The sequence below is a fragment of the Bos indicus genome, chromosome 6 (assembly GCF_029378745.1).
Source record: "Bos indicus isolate NIAB-ARS_2022 breed Sahiwal x Tharparkar chromosome 6, NIAB-ARS_B.indTharparkar_mat_pri_1.0, whole genome shotgun sequence".
Classification (NCBI taxonomy): Eukaryota; Metazoa; Chordata; class Mammalia; order Artiodactyla; family Bovidae; genus Bos; species Bos indicus.
This window is the reverse complement of record NC_091765.1, coordinates 33173325-33194105: the sequence shown is the minus strand read 5'-3', so window position 1 is coordinate 33194105 and position 20781 is coordinate 33173325.

Genomic DNA, 20781 nt, shown 5'->3' with positions numbered 1-20781 from the left:
CGCTTACTCCTTGGAAGGAAAGTTATGACCAACCTAGATAGCATATTCAAAAGCAGAGACATTACTTTGCCAACAAAGGTCCGTCTAGTCAAGGCTATGGTTTTTCCAGTGGTCATGTATGGATGTGAGAGTTGGACTGTGAAGAAAGCTGAGCACCGAAGAATTGATGCTTTTGAACTGTGGTGTTGGAGAAGACTCTTGAGAGTCCCTTGGACTGCAAGGAGATCCAACCTGTCCATTCTGAAGGAGATCATCCCTGGGATTTCTCTGGAAGGACTGATGCTAAAGCTGAAACTCCAGTACTTTGGCCACCTCATGTGAAGAGTTGACTCATTGTAAAAGACTCAGATGCTGAGAGGGATTGGGGGCAGGAGGAGAAGGGGACGACAGAGGATGAGATGTCTGGATGGCATCACCGACTCGATGGACGTGAGTTTGAGTGAACTCCGGGAGTTGGTGATGAACAGGGAGGCCTGGCGTGCTGCAATTCATGGGGTTGCAGAGTCGGACACAACTGAGCAACTGAACTGAACTGAAATAATAATTGATCATTTTTTTGTATAGCCTATTTCACATTATATGTATTTTTTAATTTGTGACATTAACTTGAATATTTTTACTTTCCAGTAACAAAAACTAACTTAACATAGACAAGAGACAATATTTCATAATAAAAAGTAGGAACTTCATCAATAACTCAGATTCTTACATCTTTCTAATCTGTCATCCTGAGCAACAAGCTTTTATCCTAAGGTTTTCTGCCCATGGCCGAAGGATTACTGTTCAGGGCATGAGGATATATACAGCCATGTCAAAAGAGAAAAACAGCATTTTCCTTTAAAATTTCTTTTGATTGGGGAATAACTTTTCAAATAACTCTCATCCCACATCTTATCGCCCATCCATTAAAGTCATCGTTAACAAAAAAAATAGGACAGATGCTGGTTTCCAGATCCTCAAGTAAGGAAGTCACCACCCAACTCCAACAAGTAAAAACCTAAACAGACTGAAAAATGAAAATCACTTCTTGGATCCATAAATGAGGAGAGGACATGGAGTATAAACCACTGCCCCCAACATTGGAGAAACCAGCAAATAGAGGGAGGCTCCACTTACTGCAGAGACAGGAATGGAAACTTACTCAGAAACCAGTGCATTGATGCAAAGTGAAGTGAAGTGAAAGTCACTCAGTCGTGTCCGACTCTTTGTGACCCCATGGACTATACAGTCCATGGAATTCTCCAGGCCAGAATACTGGAGTGGGTAGCCTTTCCCTTCTCCGGGGGGATCTTCCCAACCCAGGGATCAAACCCAGGTCTCCAGCATTGTGGGCAGATTCTTTACCAGCTGAGCATGGATGGAAAACTTAAGTGTAATTAAAGAATTTCTAGAGGCATTAATAAATGCCTGCATTTAAAAAAAGATCTCAAGTAAGCAACCTAACCTTAAACCTCATGAAACTAGAAAAAGAACAAACTAAACCCAAAATTAGCTGAAAGAAGAAAACAGTAAAAATTAGAGTAGAAGTAAATCAAATAGAAAAATAATTGAAAAAATCAATAATCTTAGAGTGTTTTTTAGAAAGATAAAGTTGATAAAGCCTTAGACTAAGAAAAAAAAAAAAAGGACTCAAAACAGAAATGAAAGAGGAAACATTACAAGGGATGCCTCAGAAATTTTTTAAAACAATCATAGGAAATATTATTGGGCTTCCCTGGTGGCTCAGTGGTAAAGAATTCTCCTGCCAATGTGGGAGAGCCAGATTTGATCCCTAGGTTGGGAGGATCCCCTGGAGGAGGGCATGGCAATCCACTCCAGTATTTTTGCCTGAAGAATCCCATGGACAGAGGAGCCTAACAGGCTAAAATCCATAATGTTGCCAAGAGTTGGACATGACTGAGGTAACTGAGCAAGCACACATGCACACACAAGGAAGTATTATAAACAATGACATACTAACAAATTTAAAATCTAGCAATACTAGATCAATTCCTATAAACATACAACCTACCAAAATTGAATAAAGAAATAGAAAGCCTAACAGACAATCATCAAATAAGGAGACTGGATCAGTAATCAAGAGCCTCTCAACAAAGCCTCTCCAGGACCAGACGGCATCATCAGTTGCTTCCACCAAGCATTCAAGAAGAATTAATATCAATCCTTTTAAAACCCTTCCAAAAAGTATAAGATAAAACAATTCCAACCTCATTTTATGGGACTATCATCATCCCAATACTAAAGCCAATCAAAGACATCACAAGCAAAGAAAACTACACTCCAATATTCTTGATGAACAGAAATACAAAAATTTTTAATAAACTATCAGCAAGTTGAATGTAATAGCATGTTAAAAGGATTATGTCATTTTTAAGCAAGTCTTAATTTTCTGTGAATGAATTTATCTGCAATCACTGTTTGTCTCAAATTAAAATATTGAGAATTAAGTAAATTCTCTTTTTTCGTACTCTAACTTAAACACACACATACTACTTGCCTGCTTGCTAAGTCATTTCAGTCGTGTCCAACTCTTTGTGACCCTCTGGACTGTAGCCCACTAGTCTCCTCCCTTTATGGGATTCGTCAGTCAAGAATACTGAAGTAGGTTGCCATTCCCTTCTCCAGGAGATCTTCTTGACCCAGGGATCGAATTTGCATCTCCTGCATTGGCAGGCAGATTCTTTACTGGTGAGCCACCAGGGAAGTCCACACACATAAAACCATACACATATAATCAGAATTTGTTTTTAATCACATTTTAGGCTTAGGTTTGTGAATTAGTATTAAGAAAACTATAACTTGCAAATTGACATAAGACATTTCATTATATGATTTCAATATCATGCTGGTATATTGTTTAACAGGATCACACAAAGTGTATTTAGTTTCCAGGAGAATGTGCTTTTTTTCACCTTGCTAGTTACTATGAATTTGAGGATTCAGACTCTTTGTAGTTATGTGCTAACTTGTTTACCTTGTCTGATAGACTTTTTTTTTTTCTGGTAAATACTTCTCCTTCAAAAGGTTATGGTTTTATTGCCCTGTAGGATGTTAGCGGTCTCATTAAATGTATTTCAACCTTGTACTGTATAATCTTCTCTAATTCTAATTTGGACAGCTCATCCATATTTCTGGTTTTCTTATTTATATGTTAAATAAAAATTTCTGAAATGTGATCATTCTATATTTGTATGAGTCATGTTTTAAATTTTTAACAATTATGCTTTGATAAGGCAATGGCACCCCACTCCAGTACTCTTGCCTGGAAAATCCCATGGACGGAGGAGCCTGGAAGGCTGCAATCCATGGGGTCTCTGAGGGTCAGACACGACTGAGGACTTCACTTACACTTTTCACTTTCATGCATTGGAGAAGGAAATGGCAACCCACTCCAGTGTTCTTGCCTGGAGAATCCCAGGGACGGGGGAGCCTGGTGGGCTGCCGTCTCTGGGGTCGCACAGAGTCGGACACGACTGAAGTGACTTAGCAGCAGCAGCAGCATTAGAGAGCAAAATAAGAAAACCACTGGTAATGGCTTTCATCTTTGCCATATGCCTTAAATCTTTCACAATCACTAAATGTAGTAATATTGAAGTATATAGTAAATGAGTTATGATCCAAGAAGCAACTTAATGTAGTCAAGAAGCTGTTACTCTTTTCAGGTATAAAAATAGTATTTATAATGCATGTGTGAAAAAGGTTGAATCTTATTTTGATTCTAGATGTCAAAGAATTCCAATAATAACTTAGAATTTCTTTTTTAACTTAGAAAACTGAGAAATAATATGAATAAACATATTTTAATTGAAAATTAGTCTCCAAGATATTAACCTACTCTACTGAGACAGAAATCAAAGGTAGAAGAAAACAAATTGCTGAAGGGAATATTTAAAATACTTGTCATTTCTTCAGTAAATGGATTTTGCTGGGTAAAAGATTTTAAGAATTTTTCAAAGTAAGATATGATTATTTCATTGTACATTTCTGTTAAATTTCTCCAAGAAGTTTTTCTCCTGACACAGTTCAATGTACTAAAGAAATAATGTAACCTCAATGCCTAAGCCTTCAACAATACAAAAACAATTTAGTTTTACTTTTACTTATCTATGCCTTTAATCTTAAGCATTATTAGAAAATGAATTAGATAAAAACATTTCAGTTATTTCATCAGGTGCTCAATTTTCTACTTCCTATTAACAGACAAAGCTTTGAAACAAACTTTTTTCTATCAAAAGTATCAAAATAGGCTATGAAAAGTTATATGATCTTTAACTCCAAGAATCTGCATTTTTATACTTAAAATTTCATAGTGTTTAGTAGAAAATTATTTTATAATGTGAAAAGAGAGTATACAGTCTGAAACTTAAACTAAGAAAGAAAATTTCATAATCATTTCATTTGTATATTTTTTCTTAGGTCTTTCAAAATTCAATTCTTATTTGATATCTTCCTCCTAAAGGCAATCAGCTCAAACAGGAAAGAAAAATAACACAAAGTCATCTTGGAATATTTATTATTTGTTCTATTCTCAATTATGAAACCAGAAGAACAAGTTCATGTTTTAATGAGATCTCAAAAATGATACCCATAGAGCAAAAGTAGTAAAGCATCTGCATAGTTATGCTGGAAGTATATCCATTTTGAACCTTCAACAAGTTATGCAATACAATTACAAAGTTAAGGAAGAATAATAAGAAATAATTTATAAATGAAAATCACAGTCATTAATAAATTCATTAAAATAGTTATTCTGGTTTAAATCAAAGTGTATAAAATCACTGAAGCAAGCTGAAATTCCAACAACTTAGAAGAATAGAAAAGGGACACAAACTTTGATTAAAATGAAATGATTATGAAATTTTCTTTCTTAGGTTAAGTTTCAGACTGTATACTCTCTTTTCACATTATTAAATAATGTACTAAGAAGGAACCATAAAGACTATCTTGAAAAATAAGTAGTTTGTATTTGCAGTAAACTATGGGTAATCCAAGTAATGTATTTTTAATCAAGTTTCCTGAGCAAATCTTTACTTGTAACCTTTGGGAAACACTAGAAGGAAAGCCAGAATAGACTTTTAATGGAATTCACAAGAGAAAAGTCATGCCTCTGGTTTTAAATCAATTATGGCCATATAATTTGCTGGAAATTAGAATAATCTTATACTTAGAGAGACTGTTCTAACTTTAGGTTTTACACCCAGTCTATATCCATGTCTTACTAATTTTTTTCCTATTTGACTGGGTCTATTGACAATTCCAGTCCCAGGGTTATTAATCTCAATAGTGTCAAGAAATTTTGTTTGTGGCATTTTCTTTTTTCACAGTATAATCTTGTTTGTCTTTTATATCAGCAATAAGTTCTTCACTTCTACTTTGCAGCAGTGTTAAAATACAGTGTGCCATCTTTCATAGTACTCTCTGCATATTGCCTTTTTATTCTATCTCAATTTTCATAACTATCTCTTTCTAACTCCTTTACTATGCCTCACCTGATTTGGCTCCCAAACCAATTAAATATTTTAGCTTGCTGTTCAATCAAAAAGTAACCTCAAAATTAATGTCTAGCCACATAAAAATATTTAACAGACGCTGTTTTAATAGTTTTTTGACTTATTTTTTTAGCTAGGCATGTCAATCTGGAATCTGAGAACATTGTTTCCATTTGTATTTTAGGCAATGGCAGACAGAGTAGCCTGGAGGGCTACCAGTCAATAGGGTCGCAAAGAATAAGACACTTCTTAGCGGCTCAGAAACAACAATAATGCTATTGAATATATTGCCAATTATACTTGCCTGGAAAAATTTAAATCTGTAATTTAAATTGAAGGTATGCTAATCAAACAAGTACAATTTCATGCTAGTTAATATGATCAGTTCAGTTCAGTTCAGTCGCTCAGTCCTGTCCGACTCTTTGCGACCCCATGAATTGCAGCATGCCAGGCCTCCCTGTCCATCACCAACTCCCGGAGTTCACTCAGACCCATGTCCATCGAGTCAGTGATGCCATCCAGCCATCTCATCCTCTGTCATCCCCTTCTCCTCCTGCCCTCAATCCCTCCCAGCATCAGAGTCTTTTCCAGTGAGTCAACTCTTCGCCTGAGGTGGCCAAAATACTGGAGTTTCAGCTTTAGCATCATTCCTTCCAAAGAAATCCCAGGGATGATCTCCTTCAGAATGGACTGGTTGGGTCTCCTTGCAGTCCAAGGGACTCTCAAGAGTCTTCTCCAACACCACAGTTCAAAAGCATCAATTCTTCAGCACTCAGCTTTCTTCACAGTCCAACTCTCACATCCATACATGACCACTGCAAAAACCATAGCCTTGACTAGATAATATGATCAACAGATCACAAATACAATCTTCTGAATTCAATCCCCAAGTTATTCCCCATATGCAACACTATCTACTTATACACACCACATATTGATTTCCTTCTCAACTTACAATTCAAAGTGTGACCTTGGGCCAGAAGTATTCTCATAATCTGGATTTTTTTTTTAAGAAATGCTAAATCTCAGGTCACACTGTAGAACAATTGAAATAAAAGTCATATTTTAGCAAGATTGTCAGGTGATTTGTAAGTGGAGTAAAGTTTGAAAAGCACTATCAATACATTTTACATATAAGCTAGAGTGAATCTTATCTTTCTAACTTAAATTTCAGATCTAGTAAACTTTTTTTGAGGGGATGGCTGTGAAAATAAACTGCCTTCCACTTCACTGATTCAAACAAACAAACAAACAAAATCTTCTGTCATGTAACTCATTTATCCAAGCTGTTTTTGAAATATTCATTTATATTTGTTTATTCTCAAATAATTATTGAGACTCTACCATGAGCAGAGCATTATTCTAGGTTCTGAGGATTCCATAGTAATAGCAAGATGAAAACTTGCCCTCATAGCTGTTATACTGTAGATGAAGTAGGCAAACAACAAACAGGATTAATTACTAAAGTATACAGTAGGTTAAATGCAAAAAAAGAGCTAAGAAGAATAGCAAAGCAGTAAATAAAAATGAGGACTGTCAACGTGGGTTTAGGGTTACAAATTTAGAGAAGGTTGTCAGGAATTTTGAACTAAATATTTTCTTTGAAGGCATATTTCTTTTTATGGCATCAGTATTTTTCTCTGTCGAAAGCACACAAGTCTAATCTTCAGCCTTAATTTCTCACTGGTATGCTGGTTCCAAATATATTAGTCTTTGCAAGATTCTCTAACAATTTAAATATAGATTTATTATTAGCAAATTACCAATCTAAAGTCAATTGGAGGTTCTCTTGAACTTGATATTCTTACCTCATTCCCTCCCCAAGTCCATGCCTGAGGAAACCACCATGAACTTTTGTGCAAAGAAAGACTCATTCTCCAGAAATCTCTTTAATTTTATTGTATCTCTAGTTGTGCAATCCCAACCTCTAACTCAACTTTTCTTTAAGTTCTACAAAAAACTGTCTTAGGCAACAGCACTAGACTGCCGGGGTCCAGCCCCGGCTGATCCAGGGTATTCGAAGCGGGGACGGCGTCGGCGACCTATTTATTTATTTAAATATTTTATCAAAGATATAAAGAGTAATAGGATGAGGATAGCTCAGTAGGAAAATTCAGTGGAGAAAAGAGGCTGAGTAGCTTGGTTTACGCGGGAGACCAATAAAACTTCAAGACAAGAAGTTTGCACCACTTACGTAGGCCGCAGGCGTCCTTCCGTTCTCCCGAAGGAGAGGAGACACTGAGGCCTCCCCGGTCGGATCTTAGAAGCCCAGGCATAATTAGTAAGCATGGTGGGTTCCGCGCTCCAGATGGAGACCCAACCAGAGTGAGAGAGAGAGCGACATGGGGAGACCAGTATTTCGAGAAACTGATCCCAATTCTTTATTTTCCAGAGTCTGTTTTTATACACTGAGATGTTATACAAAAGTCACGTGGGGACAGCAGTCCTGACTTTTATTAAAGTCAGGTGCTTCACACAAATGTATACAGAGGTCTTAGGGGTGTTACATCATCTTCTGGCCAGGGGGGCCTGCTGACAATTTACGACCCTCTCCTTGTGACAGCGGTCAGTCAATCAGGACACTTATTTCTCCAGGGCTGATTATTCTCAAAACAGACGCCACCCAAATAAAGTTACATTCCTACAGGGTGAGGGTGTAGTGGGTTTTAGTTAAGGAAAGAATTTACTTAGCCTAAGGTCTAACGTGATTAATATCAAAGGTTAATTCTATATATTCATTAATGTGTGTAAGGGCAGGGGATATGGAGACTTAGCAACAAACATTGGCTCAACAAATGAAAAACCCTTCACCAATACAATTTCTAATCAGCCCGTTATACTTATACTAATAGTTTTCTAACTTCTCTAAAGAACCCGTTTTTAGAGGGTTTAAAGCATCTTGTGCCTCTCACGGTTGGGAGGCTGTGAGCGATCACATGTGGCCGGACAAGCCTGTCAGGCAGGCCAGAGAACCTTCAGAGGAGTTTGTAGGTTAAAACACTCTTATCACGCCCAGGAATTATTATAAACTGGAGCTCTAAGTTAACTCCTTCTCCAAAAGAGGTGGTGGGGGACAGCCCCCCGTAAAGTCAGAGGTGTAGGTGAGCACAAAGTAGTAAAGTAGGCAGGCTCTGGTTATGGGGGTAGACGCTCGAGGATTTCCAGGGGGACTCCTGAGGCTCGATCCCGCCTTTGCGTATGTCGAGCCTCCTTCCTCATGACCTTTGCCATGGGCGGAGTACCTCACTCTGGCCCCCAACATCTCTCCCTTTTTTATTTCTTAAAACAGCCAGATGCAGCTCAGTCGCGAGCCTCCGAATGCTCTGCCGAAGAATCCTGACAATACAAGGAAGAGTGATTATGAGAAGTAGAATTAGAGACTAGGGATATTAGACAGAATATTTTTTCCAGAAATAAAATTAGAGAAGGTGTGAAAAAAGTCATTAGCTGCTCCAGTCGCGGTAAAATCCAGTCGAGAGTGTTCCAAGGTCTGTATTTGATTATGAAGTTTCCCTAAGTCCAGGCCAATATCAGAACTGTTACAAACACCTGAGATATGATTTTTAATCTTTTCCCATTCATAATCTGTCTCGTTTACCTTCAAAGATGTCATGCATATCCATCTGTAATCAGCGTGGCACGTCAAAGCCATCTTCACCTTTAAAGCCTGTAACTCAGTCCCAATATGCATAATTGCCTCTTCTAAGGCGTCTACTCTCATCTCTAATTTCCTATCTATAGCTTCCTGTGTTGCTAGAGTTAAAGAAACAATTTGAGACATGGTATCAACATATTGGGCAGTATGCACTTGTTGAGTCAATGATATTGCTGCCGCAGTAACAGAAGTAATTGTTGCTATCAAAGCTGATATTCCTAGGATAAGCAAGACCACAAACCGTCACGATCGCATTAAATCCTGCAGTTGTTGTAACACAGTAAGACCATAGCTATCATATAGGCACCATAAGATAGGATGGGCATTGTAACACCATAAAGGAGCAAACATTACATTGAGGGTTTAAACAAGATGAAAGCATACATTGTTCACAAGTCACTACGTTAGGTCCACCTGAATAATTCATGCCTACATTAAGTTTGTTGGAGTCATTAGTAAAAAGGAAAACATAAGGCGAGGGTGGACAAGCTAAAACAGAATAAGTAGAATTATTTTCTGGTTGGAGTTCATGCTGCAGCAGCCCTGTCAGTCTCGCCAGGATCTCGATGTTTATCTTGTCTCCCCTGCTGGCCGGCGCCGCGCTGGTCTGGACGGCACTTTGCGGGTGCGCTCTCCTCTCTGGCCCTCACTTGCTGCACAAACTTCTTTGCTCTAGGTTGCGGGGTGCAGCGAGGAGGGTGCGGGGCGAGGCTGGAGGCGCAGAGGCGAGGGCTGCCTGGTGGGCGGGGCGAGCGAGTGCGCGCCGCGAACCTGGCCTGTCTGGAACCCAAATTGGTGAATCTGCGTCCTGTGGAAAAATACAAGCACATCCTCGACCGCTAATTAATAATGGGTCAGGACCCTTTCATTGTCCTGAGAGGAGGTCCTTCCATTTAACTAATGGTTTTACATTTAATTGCTCCAGGCATCAATGACGAAGCATTGCAGTAGTTCCGGCCGAAACGGCATTTAAAATATTTATTACAAAAAGAGCAAGTTGCAAGATTTGATGGGGAGAGCTATACCTAAACTCCCCTTCTTTTAATTTTTGAATTTGAAGCTTTAATGTTTGATGTGCTCTTTCCACAATGGCTTGTCCCCGGGGATTATAAGGGATGCCTGTATTGTGTTTAATTTGAAACTGTAAACAAAATTCCTGAAAAGACTTAGAAGTGTAAGCAGGAGCATTGTCAGTTTTCAGAGCTTTTGGTAGGCCCAAATATGAAAAACAAGTAAAGAGATGTCGTATAACATCTTTAACTGCCTCTCCGGTACGAGACGTTGCAATAAGGACATGAGAAAAGATATCTATAGTTACATGAACAAAGAAAAGTTTTCCAAATGAAGAGACATGAGTTACATCCATTTACCAGAGTATGTTAGGTTTGAGACCACGAGGGTTAACTCCCGTAGGTAGACTATTATAAACAGTGGGGCAGTGTAAGCAAGAGCGCACAATCTCCCTAGCAGTTTCTCTGGGAATTTGGAATTGATATCTTAAGGCAGTAGCATATTGATGATGAAGTGAGTGAGAGGCTCTGGCTTCCTCAATCACCGTAGCCACTGCGTTTCTGGTTAACAAGTCAGCCAAGTCATTAAAGGCATTTAAAGGGCCAGGCAATCTGGAATGAGCCCGAATGTGTCCAATGAAAAATATTTTATTTCTTTTCCAAATTTGTTGCTGTAATTTAGTTAACAAATGAAATATGGTAGTTTTATTTTTAGACAAAAACCACAGTTTCAATGTGTGGAAACAACCTGACAATATACTGAGAATCAGAATAAAGGTTAAATTCTTCATCTGCAAACATAGCAAAAGCCTCTATGACTGCTGTTATTTCAGCTCTTTGAGCTGAAGTTTCCCGTGTTTCTAAAACCTTTTGGTGATTTTTAGTGACTACGGAGGCTTTACCGTTTGCTGACCCATCAGTAAAAACTATCTGAGCATTTGGAATAGGAGATTGTCAAACATTAGAAGAGCACCAAGTTGTTCTTTATTATATGGAATTACAATTTCTGATGGCTCTTTAACCAAATAATTCAATGCTCCACTTTTTTCCTTTTAATATCAACGTAGCTATCAATCCTGGATAAGAAGCCGCTACCTTTTTAGCTTGGGCGGGGAGATGGACCCATTCTAGGGGGCCGTTTTGCCATAAAACCAATTTTTTGTCTGGCTACCCCAATTACACCTATGGGGGTTTTATGGTAAAAGAATTGTCAAGCAGTTGTCAATTTAATTTTTAAAATTTACATTTTAAATTTTGGGATATGTTAATTTAGGTCTAATGTTTAGTTTAGGTCTGTGTATAAATTTAAATAATAAATGTATAACCTCCTTATCTCATTTTGGTAAACAAATATATCTAAATGCAAAATGTATTTATATATGTATTTATACATGGCAACAAGTATAAACTTATTGACATAATATACTTGAATTAATCTTTATAATTAATGTTAATTAATATATATTACAGCAATACAACACGTACACAGCTAATACCAGCCAACACAAACCAATGTACTGCAATACATGTCACACATATACAATTATACAGTATATAGAACATATATCATCACAGCACATCAAACCATACCAATTAATATCAGCCACACACATTATACTACTGCAATATATATTTGATTATACAGTATATATATAATATGCATATACAGTATACATACCAATTTATATACAGATTAATTAAGTATAGATCCATAAATAGAATTAGTTATACCTCTATTATATTTTATTTATACCCATACCTAATTAGGCGAACTGCAATTAGGCAAATATATTTATATTGTGTATTTATAATAATATATATAGTATTATTAATTGTACCGCCTGTTGATAACTAAGAAATTGAGAAAACCCTTCTCTGAGTATCTCCTATTTGAGACAGCATGTCCCTCCCCCATAGGGTAAAGGGGAGCGTAGGAACTACGTAGGGTTGGAAAGTTCCACAGGTATCTTCAAACTGCCAATCTAACATTTTTGAACTTTTAACTACTGTGGGGGCTTGAGGGCAAATGAAACAAAATTTGACCCCTGAAATCTATCAGGGCAACTTGACAATCATCACTATTTTGTAAAAGACTTGCAGTTGATCCTTATTGAGTGAAATTATTATATTTGCTACTTATTTTCTAAAAAGTTCCACGCTTCTTTTTTCCTCCTTTTATAATTAATTGTGCCACCAAACTGGGATAAGATAAAACTATTTTTCTTGGGGTCACTGGTAGATGGAACCAATGGGCCTTTTTGTCACAAGCATCCTGTAGGTGTATGTTTTGTGGCAAGAATAATTTAATCTCATCTTTTGGTAATATTAATCCTAATTAACTGACCATTTAAAGTCTCATACACTTCAACAAGAGCTAACTCTGTCTCATTAGTCAACTTTCTCTTAGAACTGGAATTAGGATCAATTTTTAAGCAATCAAATAAAGGCTTTAAATCTGCAGTAGTCAGTTTTAAATGAGGGCGTATCCAATTAATGTCCCCTAATAATTTTTGGAAATCATTTAAAGGTAGTAAACAATCTCTCCACAGCTTCAAAGGGGCATTATCAGTTTTTAAAACTTTTGGCACACCTAAATATGAGAAGCAAGTAAAGAGGTGTTGCACAACATGTTTATAAGCTTCTCCAGTTAGTTTTGTAAACCAAATCTGGTCTATAGCTTTTTAGATGACAAGTAACCATCTAATCTTTACTTGAATACGTCCAACAACAGGAAACTCACTACTCTTCAAGGTTTTAAACTCTCCCTCACCTTTTTTTTTTTTTTTTTCTACAGCATTCTCACCCCGCATATCACTTTCTCTAATCTCACCAACTCATTTTTAGTAGTATGTGTGGGCCAGGGACTGGGCCAGTCTTTTCCAGCAATGTTAAGAGACGTCTGTTCCTGTGTCTAATAGCCCTGACAGTTTATTTTCTTGAATTAAAAGATCTTTTAAAGGCCTTGGAGCTGTAATTTCCTGCACCCAAAAGGCTAGATCACTAAATCCAAATGTTCTGTGGCTCCTAGCCTGAGAAGTCAAGGTTTTTTCTTGTCTGATAATAAGGTAAAAAGCAAAAGCTGTGTTACTCTTTGACCTTTATTAATTTGCACAGTTTTAGTAGGCGGTGAGGTCAAAACTTTAATTTCTCAATATAATCAGAATCTACTACACCATGCACCACCGAAATTTTTCTTTTCTTTCTTTCTTTCTTTCTTTTTTTTTTTTAGAAAGCGAGCTACGCCCTAGCACAAGTCCTACAATGCCCTCAGGTAGGGGGCCAGCCACTCCCGTTGGAATTGGAGTAACCTCGTCAAGGGTTAATATTGTTGCTAAATCCCCTTACCGTTTGGCTTTTCTCTTAGCCTGGGTGAGACCCCCCTGAGGGGGTTTTCTCCAAGGAGCACGCTCTGCATATTGTGCATGCAGTCTGTTTTAAAAGCTCCACTGTTTAAAAAACTTTTTATCTTTTTCAGGCTTAGGCAACACTTTGAGAGGCTTTGGGGGCAAAGTGGGGAACTCTTGGGCCCTGGAAGGCGCAAACGGAGGCGGCGGCTATCGCCCCAAATCAGAAAGTGGTGGATAAGTTTTTTTAAAAGTTTGCGCAGAGGGGGAGGTAGCTCGCCAGGGCATCTGGCCACAGTGTCCTGTAAGTCCTCTCCTCTCTCCTCTGCTGATTTTTTCTTCCTTCTTCTCTTTAAATCTTTCTCAAGTTTTCTTTCCCTCACTCTATCTTTTTTCCTTCCTCTTCTCTTCTCTTTTACTTTCTATCATTTCCTTCTTGTTTCCCTCTTTCATTCTCCCTTCTTCCTTCTTACTACCTTCTCTTTCTTTCGTTTCTTTTCCTTTATCCTCTTTCTCTCTAACTTTTTCTTTCCTCCTCCCTCTCTTTCTCTCTGTATCTCTTTTTCTAACTTCCTTTTTTCCTTTTTCTATCTTGCTGCATTCCCTGATTCCTTCCTCCTCCGTTCCTCTCTCCTTTTCACTCTTTAGTTCTTTTTCTATCTTTAGATCTTTCTCTATATTCTTTCCTTTTTTCTTTTTCACTTTTTTCTTTTTTCTTTTTATTTTTCTCTCTCTCTTTTTTTTTTTTTTTTGCTTGGGTGAAGCCCCCCTGAGGGGGTTTTTCTGCAAGGAGTAGGCTCTGTATATTGTGTATTTTTTAAAAGCTCCTTTCTTTAAAAATAAAACTTTTTAATCTTTTTCAACCTTAGGCAATGCTCTGGGAGGCTTTGGATGTAAACTGGGGAATTTTTAGGCCCTGGGAGGTGCAAGCGGAGGTGGAGTAGTCGCCTTAAATCAGAAATTGTTGGATAAATTTTTAAAGGTTTGTGTAGAGGGAGAGGGGGCTCGCCAGGGCGCCCGGCCGCAGCGTCCTGTAAGCCCTCTCACTCCTCGGGAGGTAGAGCACAGTGTCCCTCCTCTTCCTTGTCAATGGCAGAAAATATGATCTGCGCAGAAGGTGGAGACCCACTACCATCCACCGCTATAGCCTCTCCCATAGGTCATCCCACAGCCTCATGACGAGGGTCCAGAACATTTTTAATCATATTTATAGGATAAGTGTTTAGTTGTTTTTTCACCTTCACCCAAGTATCTAAATTAACAGTAGCTTCTTTAACAGTTTCAAGATTACTTGTATAAAGAGTTGCCATTCTTAGTTTCAGTGTTATCCATGTCAGAAAGTTAAATATAATAGAAGATAAAGCTTTTAGCTTTCAAAAGATCAGGCTTTTCTTTGGCCTTTTAACTTCAGAAACCATTTTTTCTCTCTAACTCTAACTCTTTAACACTTTCAACACTTCCCACTCCTACTCGCCCTGTCTATCCTACAGGGGGGTCCGCGGCACCCTGAGTGGGGTCCTATCCGTCCCGAACATTGGAAGAACAATAGGGCTGATGGCCCAGATTGTTCCGGGGGGAGGAACAGTAGGCTGATGGCTCAAACTGTTCCGAGGGAGGAGCAGTAGGGCTGGTGACCCAAACTGCTCCGTGGGGGAACAAGAGGGCTGCTGACCCAGTTGTTCCGAGAACGGGGAGCAATAGGGCTGATGGCTCTGATTGCTTTGGGGAGCTTACCTTCGAAAGTCCCTGTCTCGGGCGCCACCTGCCGGGGACCAGCCCCGGCTGATCCAGGGTATTCGAAGCGGGGACGGCGTCGGCGACCTATTTATTTATTTAAATATTTTATCAAAGATATAAAGAGTAATAGGATGAGGATAGCTCAGTAGGAAAATTCAGTGGAGAAAAGAGGCTGAGTAGCTTGGTTTACGCGGGAGACCAATAAAACTTCAAGACAAGAAGTTTGCACCACTTACGTAGGCCGCAGGCGTCCTTCCGTTCTCCCGAAGGAGAGGAGACACTGAGGCCTCCCCGGTCGGATCTTAGAAGCCCAGGCATAATTAGTAAGCATGGTGGGTTCCGCGCTCCAGATGGAGACCCAACCAGAGTGAGAGAGAGAGCGACATGGGGAGACCAGTATTTCGAGAAACTGATCCCAATTCTTTATTTTCCAGAGTCTGTTTTTATACACTGAGATGTTATACAAAAGTCACGTGGGGACAGCAGTCCTGACTTTTATTAAAGTCAGGTGCTTCACACAAATGTATACAGAGGTCTTAGGGGTGTTACATCATCTTCTGGCCAGGGGGGCCTGCTGACAATTTACGACCCTCTCCTTGTGACAGCGGTCAGTCAATCAGGACACTTATTTCTCCAGGGCTGATTATTCTCAAAACAGACGCCACCCAAATAAAGTTACATTCCTACAGGGTGAGGGTGTAGTGGGTTTTAGTTAAGGAAAGAATTTACTTAGCCTAAGGTCTAACGTGATTAATATCAAAGGTTAATTCTATATATTCATTAATGTGTGTAAGGGCAGGGGATATGGAGACTTAGCAACAAACATTGGCTCAACAAATGAAAAACCCTTCACCAATACAATTTCTAATCAGCCCGTTATACTTATACTAATAGTTTTCTAACTTCTCTAAAGAACCCGTTTTTAGAGGGTTTAAAGCATCTTGTGCCTCTCACGGTTGGGAGGCTGTGAGCGATCACATGTGGCCGGACAAGCCTGTCAGGCAGGCCAGAGAACCTTCAGAGGAGTTTGTAGGTTAAAACACTCTTATCACGCCCAGGAATTATTATAAACTGGAGCTCTAAGTTAACTCCTTCTCCAAAAGAGGTGGTGGGGGACAGCCCCCCGTAAAGTCAGAGGTGTAGGTGAGCACAAAGTAGTAAAGTAGGCAGGCTCTGGTTATGGGGGTAGACGCTCGAGGATTTCCAGGGGGACTCCTGAGGCTCGATCCCGCCTTTGCGTATGTCGAGCCTCCTTCCTCATGACCTTTGCCATGGGCGGAGTACCTCACTCTGGCCCCCAACACTAGACTTTATAAAAGACTCCATAGTAGACATGGAAGAGGATGTTTGCATTGCATAGTCATAGGCTGAGCTCCCCCAAATGAAGATTTTTGTGCACACTTTATTGGAGAGGGCCATCAGGAACCACATCACAAGTGCAGGTAAAGCCGGGTTGTAGAGAGGAAGAAGTTGAATTGTAATTATTCGGTTGCAAAAAAGACCACAAGAAGTGTCCCTTTGGAGATGTATATAATTAAAGCAAGATATCTATACTCCTGTCTTAAACAGTCATCCTTCTCTGCTAAAGAATCTTCTATAACATTTATTGTCTTGATACCACTTGTGTGATATGAGGTCCTCCAAGATAGGATAGCCATGTAAGAGATTTAATATGGCAATGTATGAGAGAAAACCACTTCCCTGGTGGCTCAGACGGTAGTGTCTGCCTACAATGTGGGAGACCCCGGTTCAATCCCTGGGTTGGGAAGATCCTCTGGAGAAGGAAATGCCAACCCACTCCAGTACTCTTGCCTCGAAAATCCCATGGATGGAGGAGCCTGGTAGGCTACAGTCCATGGGGTCGCAAAGAGTCGGACACAGCTGAGTGACTAAACTTTTGTGAGAGAAAATGAGAGAAGACGGAAGAGGAGTCAGGGAGAGCTATCCAACTATGATGAAGATTTAATCCCAGGTAAAGGAGAGAGAGAAAGAAGGAGGACTGGGTGGGAGTGTCTCAGGCACAGTGCAATACTAATCAAATTTGACAAGGCTGTCAATGAGATGAAGTTACTTGTCAGAGGAGTCGCGCTTCTCAGGAATGCGTCTAGTTTAGTATCCCTGTCAGCTGAGTGCAGTCCAGAGGAAGCATGGGCTTAATTTCAGAGCTCAGATAATTAATTCTCCCAGCAGTCAGAGAATTGAGAGGCATATTCTCATAATCCGTACAATGAGAAGCTAGAGCTACTACTACAAAATGAGGGTGTAGAAGAATATGTCTGGGACACAGGTGATTCACTGGGATATCTCAATGCTTCTACACTTCTAATGAGAGTAAACAAACTTTTATAGTGATCATGACAGCGTAACTGGAGGCTTGGAAACCTCAGGAGTGAAGATCTGTGTCACCCTAATGCAATGGAACTAAAATCTTAGAAAGCATATAGGTATCTAAAAAGAGAAGTAGAGAAAGGTGCTGAATATCAATTATGGCTTCTATTGTAGTAGCAGGCATGTTTTACTAACCCTCTCATTTCATGCTTTTATTTTAGGCATTGAGAAAAGTCATCATTTGAAATGACTGTCAGTCACAGAGAAGAATCAATATTGAGCACAAGCATATTTGAGCAATGCAAGAAGTAGATATTAGATTCTATTTGGATAAAGCATTTTATATTCCCTCGGCTCAGCTCTGGTTTCACATGAAACTGTAGAGAACAAATATTGTGTTTCCCTGTTCCTCAGTGAGGCAATTCAGAGGCGTAACCAACATACTTCCTCAGAGAGTGACCAGCAGAACTGAGCCCCAATAACCCACTCATTAACACACGTTATATAAATGTTTTCTTTTCTGTAGCATGGTTTTCCCTTCTCCCTCATTTTTCTCTCTTTGAATCACCTACTAAATGCATACCTACAATCCAAGTTTTTATCTCATGACTGCATTTGGGGGTATCCCAAACTAAGATAATGAGGAAACTAGGCATTTATTCCTAAATGTCAGGAAGCTTCAAAAATAGCATTTGCTGTATTGCCAAAGCCTTTGACTGTGTGGATCACAATAAACTGTGGAAAATTCTGAAAGAGATGGGAATACCAGACCACCTGATCTGCCTCTTGAGAAACCTATATACAGGTCAGGAAGCAACAGTTAGAACTGGACATGGAACAACAGACTGGTTCCAAATAGTAAAAGGAGTACATCAAGGCTTCATACTGTCACCCTGCTTATTTAACTTATATGCAGAGTACATCATGAGAAACACTGGGCTGGAAGAAGCACAAGCTGGAATCAAGATTGCTAGGAGAAATATCAATAACCTCACATATGCAGATGACACCACCCTTATGGCAGAAAGTGAAGAGGAACTCAAAAGCCTCTTGATGAAAGTGAAAGTGGAGAGTGAAAAAGTTGGCTTAAAGCTCCACATTCAGAAAACGAAGATCATGGCATCTGGTCCCATCATTTCATGGCAAATAGATGGGGAAACAGTGTCAGACTTTATTTTGGGGGGCTCCAAAATCACTGCAGATGGTGATTGCAGCCATGAATTTAAAAGACGCTTACTCCTTGGAAGGAAAGTTATGACCAAACTAGATAGCATATTCAAAAGCAGAGACATTACTTTGCCAACAAAGGTAACCGTCTAGTCAAAGCTATGGTTTTTCCAGTGGTCATGTATGGATGTGAGAGTTGGACTGTGAAGAAAGCTGAGTGCTGAAGAATTGATACTTTTGAACTGTGGTGTTGGAGAAGACTCTCGAGAGTCCCTTGGACTGCAAGGAGATCCAACCAGTCCATTCTGAAGGAGATCAGCCCTGGGTGTTCTTTGGAGGGAATGATGTTAAAGCTGAAACTCCAGTACTTTGACCACCTCATGCAAAGAGGTGACTCATTGGAAAAGACTCTGATGCTGGGAGGGATTGGGGGCAGGAGGAGAAGGGGTCGACAGAGGATGAGATGGCTGGATGGCATCACCAACTCGATGGATATAAGTTTGAATGAACTCCGGGAGTTGGTGATGGACAGGGAGGCCTGGCGTACTGCGATTCATGGGGTTGCAAAAAGTCGGACAGGACTGAGCGACTGAACTGAACTGAACTGATATTGGTCCTAGTTCTAGAGATTGTTTGCAACTTTTCAGAAAAATACTTGGAAAAGTGCAGTTGTTCAATATTCCTATGACCTCAAAATTCTAGTAACAAAATCATATCTATAGGGAAGAAAACACTTAACCTCATGGTTTTATTATAGTTAGAAACTAATAAATTATGTTATTTTTCATTCTTAATGTAGTAGTTATTTTGGTAGTTGGGAAGAGACTTGGCACCAAAAAAAATAAATCTCAAAACCATTTGAATCTATTCTCTTCTGGCCAAAACAAGGTAAATAGATTCAAAAAAGCATGTAGAGTTCTTTAATTAAAAAAATTAATATGTTGAAATGCATTTATGAAACTAGAGATTATGAAGTGCATAATTTAGTAAAACAAATTATTTCAGTAAGTTAGTTATTCAATTTTTCATATGCCTTCACTATCCAGAAGGTAGGTGCCTCAAATAACTAAGAACAAAAAGAGAAATCTATTTCTTCCTATTATCTGTTGTGATGCAAAGTATGAAGATTGAGAAACAGGGTATTGGAATATGGGTCATTCCCTAGAAAGCTTTAGTAAGGAATGATGCAGCTAATAAAGAAAAGAAATTTTCTTCCATGCATTTTTATAGAGCCATGATGATGTTTAGGTGCTTATGTACAGTAAAGCAAATAACTAGTTTTGTTTTATTTGATTTGGCTTGGTTTGGTTGTTTTTGAAGAGAAAGAAAAATTGAACTTTGAATGACTCAAGCCTGACATATTACACTGCAAATTCAAGATTCTACATTTCATTAAATAAAATAAATGACAGTTTAAAGTTGGAGCATAATGGAACTTTGATAACTTTTTTCTAAACTATACTTTTATATCTCATAATCACTTGCAAATATCTTCTTTAAAAATATCATTTTCATAATGAGTTAATTTTTATTGTAAAGTTGTGTGGAAAACTCAATTGGCAAGACTTGAAAGAAAAGCCCACTTATAATTGATTGTATCCAGTAGCACACCATTACCAAAAGATAAATTATAGGTATGAACCCCTAGGAGAGATTAACTACACTAGAGGCTTGCCTTAAAATATCAATTTTATTCAAGAGAAAACAAAATAAACACTTCCAGTACAAAGTTTGAAGTTCAAATATTCTACTGCATTTTTATGTAAGAAGATCAGAAATTATGTTGCATAACTTTAAATAAAAATATATAATAATAAAATAGTGCTTCCATTGTTGCTTATTCATCTGATATATTCATCCATATAGTGACACTAAGCAAAATGTTAATTTACATGCTTTATTTTTCCCTTTTCCCTTTCTAAAAACAACAGGGCCTTTAAATTCCTATGGTAATGATGCAACCCTAAAGTAGATTGTTTTGAAGGCACAGTTTTCAGGAAATTCTATTCGTGCCACATTCTTAAGAATCAGCAACTATGTGAAATGAATAT